Here is a 5,000-nt window from a genome sequence, read left to right as displayed (position 1 = left end):
GTCTCTACACTCATTTGTAGGGCTTTACTCACATCCAATGCATTGTTTAGCCGGACAGTAACAAAGCCTTTGTTCACACATATTTGACACTCCCTGTTAGAAATGACCAAATTGTTGTAATGGGAGTTTCCAATAGACCTTTCTGCATCATTTTGACGAAGGTAGTCTGATTAGTTTTAGTCAGAATCAGAATCAGAATCAGAATCAATTTTAATGTCAGTTAAACCTTAACATGGTTTATAAAGACACGCATGCAAAGTTACATGAAACCACGCACAAGAAAGCAAAACAAAATTGATAGATATTGAACAAGGGATTGAATCACTCCTGCACACTATGGCGTTTTTGACAGCAGTTACTGACAGATTTCCCAAACAGTCTCACAAGTTTGTCTTCCAGTATTAGATGACTGGGTTTAATAATATTTGGAAGGAATTTTTGAATTTTTTGTATGAATTCTGTTCTAATTTCTTTGTATAATTCGCAGTCATCTAAGAAATGATATTCATCTTCTATTGTTTGACATTGTAAACATAGTCTCCTTTCTTTTGGGATGTTGAAATATCTACCTTTTTCTTTTGCTAAATCATGACAGGATATTCTTAATTTGCACAATATACCTCTGTTTATACCTCTGCTGCATTCGTAAAAAAACCCTACAATCTGCGTGTCAGAAAGCTTCTAGGAAAGGTGAATATTAGTTGTTTCAAAGATTTCAGTATTTCCAATGCCACCCCAACCCTCCCTCTCTTTTTTTCTTTCTTTTTTTCTGCACTGCTGACACGAGAAACCCGTCCCTTGTAAATGCATAAATTTGAACAATCTTTCCCAACCAGCTAAATGGCCACCTTTTTCTGTCAACAATGTGTTCCTTTTTTTTCGAATAAATTCAAATCCATTCGATTTGTCAGTCTTTTTGGAGTGTTTATTTAGTTCTGAAGACCAACAAGCGTACTGACAACAAGATTGCGTTATCCACAAACAATTCAATTTAGTTCTGAAGACCAATAATCGTATCTGACAACAAAATAAAAGCATCAGCAACAAACAATCATCACTGCACCAGAAATCGGTTGTGTTCCATGTTTTCCATTTGGTAACAAACCAAAAACACAATTCGGTTATCACGAAGTGCAAATAACAGGGCACTGGCAGGGCACACTTGTTTTATCCCCCTTGAACAACCCGAAATAAAGGAACAGCATTCATCATACACACATGCTAGGACGAAGGCTACAACAGATTGGAAGTTTTCCATCAGAAACTTTGTGCCATCGCACAGAGGTAAAAATTTGTATTTGTATTTCTTTTTATCACAACAGATTTCTCTGTGTGAAATTTGGGCTGCTCTCTCCAGGGAGAGCGCGTCGCTACACTACAGCGCCACCCATTTTTTTGTATTTTTTCCTGCGTGCAGTTTTGTTTGTTTTTCCTACTGAAGTGGATTTTTCTGCAGAATTTTGCCAGTGTCAACCCTTTTGTTGCCGTGGGTTCTTTTACGTGCGCTAAGTGCATGCTGCACACGGGACCTCGGTTTATCGTCTCATCCGAATCACTAGCGTCCAGACCACCACCCAAGGTCTAGTGGAGGGGGAGAAAATATAGGTGGCTGAGCCGTGATTCGAACCAGCGCACTCAGATTCTCTCGCTTCCTAGGCGGACACGTTACCTCTAGGCCATCACTCCACAATCAAATATGATCCATACTGTTCCATCCTTCGCAAAAGCCTGCTTCTTCTTCCATTGTTCGGCTTTTTTTTTAATTAAGAGTCCTCTGTTAGAGTCGTCTGTTAAAAACATCAGAGTAAACTTTATTGACGACACTCCAAGGCTATGACTTGGTGATTATTAGGTTTTCATCACTCTTCTTGTGAACTGGGACTATTTTCGATTTTGCCCATGGTAGGGGTTGGGGGGTGGGGGTGGGAGGGGTGGGGGTGTACCACAGTCGAACAATTTATTGACGTAAGCAACTAGAAAATCAATAACTTCAGTATGAGCGCTTTTTTTCTTTTCTTTTCTTTTTTTTTTTTTTTTTTTTTTTTTTTTTTTTTTTTTTTTTCTTTTTTTTTTGGGGGGGGGGTGTTGTTTTTTTGTTTTGTTTTGTTTTGTTTTGTTTTGTTTTTGTAACTCACTGCCACTCCCCAACACACCCACCCAAAAAATAATTCTACCGGGACTTGAGCTGTTCCCAGGCTGAGCTTGCAGATGCTATCAAGAACCTCTTCCCTTGTGATGTCATCATGAAAAGGAGCGTCAGAAAAGACTGACGTGTCTGTTACGGCCCGTTTATGGAGTGAGAGAGAAAGAGAGAGGGAGTGGGGGGGGGGGGGGAGCAGTCGAGGGTGGAGCAAGGACTTTGAAAAAGAAACGTGGTCTTTGTTGTTGTGTTTTGTTGTTGTTGTTGACTTTTTTTTTTCTTTTTCGACATTAGCGATTTTATGGATACTTCGGTGACTATTTAGAGAGCACGCATATGTTCACGTTGTTGAGAGAATCGTGTTGTTACTAGTCCTATCTTGTGAGTGTGTGCGTGATTAGTGTGTGAGTGTGTGTGTATATATATATATATATATGTGTGTGTGTGTGTGTGAGAGAGAGAGAGAGAGTGAGAGATTGAGAGAAAGAGCGAATGGGAAGAGGAAGAAGCGAATAGATGGAGACAGAGAGGGGGGAGAGAGAGAGGGGGGAGAGAGGGAGAGAGGGGGGGAGGGAGAGAGTGAGGAGAGGAAGAGAGGGAGAGAGGGGTAGGGAGAGAGAGGGGGGAGAAAGAGAGGGAGAAAGAGAGGGGAGGGAGAGAGAGGGGGGAAGAAGGGAGAGAGAGGGGACAATGAGAGAGAGAGAATGTGTGTGTGTGTGTGTGTGCGCGCGTGCGTGCGTGCGTGTGTGAGTGTGTGTGTGTGTGTGCGTGCGTGTGTGTGTGTGTGTGCGTGTGTGTTTCTGTGTATCTGTATGTGTGCTTGAGCTTGTGTGTATTTTGGAAACATTTCTTGTCAGAAAGAAATGTCTTGGTGAATGTCAAGAGTTCTTTGGGAGCACGTCTCTACAGGTCTGCCTGCATGTCTGTTTTACCTCTGTCTGTCTGTCTGTCACTGTCCCTCTGTCTCTTGTGTGTGTGTGTGTGTGTGTGTGTGTGTGTGTGTGTGTGTGTGTGTGTGTGTGTGTGTGTGTCTTTCCATCCTCTCTGCGGATGTATGCTTAAAATTATCGAATACGTTATTATTATCATTATTATTATTATTATCATCATCATTGCTTATCATATTCGTCATTGTTGTTGTTGCTGCTGTTGCTGTTGCTGTTGTTGATGTTGATGTCATTGATGTTGATGTCATTACTGTTATACTGTTATCATTATTTCTTCTTCTTCTTCTTCTTCTTCTTCTTCTTCGTCTTCGTCTTCGTCTTCGTCGTCTTCTTCTGAATGTTGGTGGAATTGCAGCCGAATTCGACGCCTTCGGTGTTACTGCTAAATGACGATATTTATCCATCTTGAAACGCTTTTCACCACGTTTCAGGAAAAATGTGTCATCTGGCTCTTGCTGTGGTGGGTGTTAGCTGTCAGAGAGAATTGTCGCGTCATCTGTCTTGATGATAATAATAATGATTAAAGTAAGTAATAACGATCATGATGACGATAGTGACGATGATGACTATGGTAGTGATGGTGGTGATTATGATGATGATGATGACGACGATGGTGACGATGATGATGATGATGATGACGATGGTAACGATGGTGATGATGATGATGATGATGACGATGGTAACGATGGTGATGATGATGATGACGATGGTGACGATGGTGATGATGATGATGATCATGGTGATGGAGTGATAATCATGATGATGGTGACGATCATGATAATAAAAGTAATTAATAATGATGATGATGATGATGAAAGTAAATAATAATGATGATGACGATGACGAAGATGATTATGATGATAAAAGTAAGTAATGATGATAATCATAACGATGATGATGATGATGATGGATGATGATGATGATGATGATAAGAATAATAATGATATAATGGAAAATTTGATATTTGTCCTTTGGTTTGGTGCATGTTAGCTATCAGGGAAAATTGTCGCGTCATCTGTCTTGATAATAATGATGATGATGATGATGATGATGATACTGCTACTACTACTACTACTAGTAGTAGTAGTTGGTTGGTTGGTTGGTTGCTTGCTTGGCTGGCTTTGTTCTGTTGCTTTATTCACCGTTGTTGTATTTTTGTTTTGTTGTTTTGTTTTTGCTTTGTCTGTGTCTGTGTCTGTGTGTGTTCGTTTCTATCTTTTCTTGCTCTTTGATTTTATAGTGGAGATAGATACCTTTCTTCAATACCCTCTTTTTTCTTGTTTCTCTTCTTAGTTTCTTCTTTCGTCCGTGTGTGTGTGTGTGTGTGTGTGTGTGTGTGTGTGTGTGTGTGTGTGTGCGCGCGCGCGCGCGCGCACGTGTGTGTACAAGTATTTCGATTTCGCATTAAAAGTAAGAGACACACTGTGTACAAAAACAGACTCAGTAGCTATACTTTTCGTATGACGGCACACACGCATTCCAATACTTAGGGTCCTTGGTCTCTAATGAACAAACCATTCATATGCTCCAGCAGGAAGGTGAAGGCTACGCACGTGTACGCATGTGCACGCGTGTTCTTGAACCGCCATTTCCGGTGCGTAGCACTGGAGGCAGATGTTCTCTTTATTTTCATTTCTTTTTTCCTTTCTTTCCCTTTCCCTTTTCTTTAAAATTTGATTTAAAAAATCCTTTCGCCGCCAGTCAATTTAGTGCGCAAAATTCCCTTATGCTGTAAACACAGAATATATGGTTTCTAAGAATAGCTGGGGATTTCTCCTGTAAATGTGTAGAAAATATGGCCTGTCCTTCCACCGAACAATATAATAATAATGATAATAATAATAAATAATAATAACTGGACATTTATCAGCGCTTTCCTCATTGCACAAAGCGCTTTACAATCCACACAGACA

Source organism: Babylonia areolata, chromosome 29 (genome assembly GCF_041734735.1).
Source record: "Babylonia areolata isolate BAREFJ2019XMU chromosome 29, ASM4173473v1, whole genome shotgun sequence".
Lineage (NCBI taxonomy): Eukaryota > Metazoa > Mollusca > Gastropoda > Neogastropoda > Buccinidae > Babylonia > Babylonia areolata.
The sequence above is the reverse complement of the archived record's forward strand: the minus strand, read 5'-3'. Positions refer to the sequence as shown.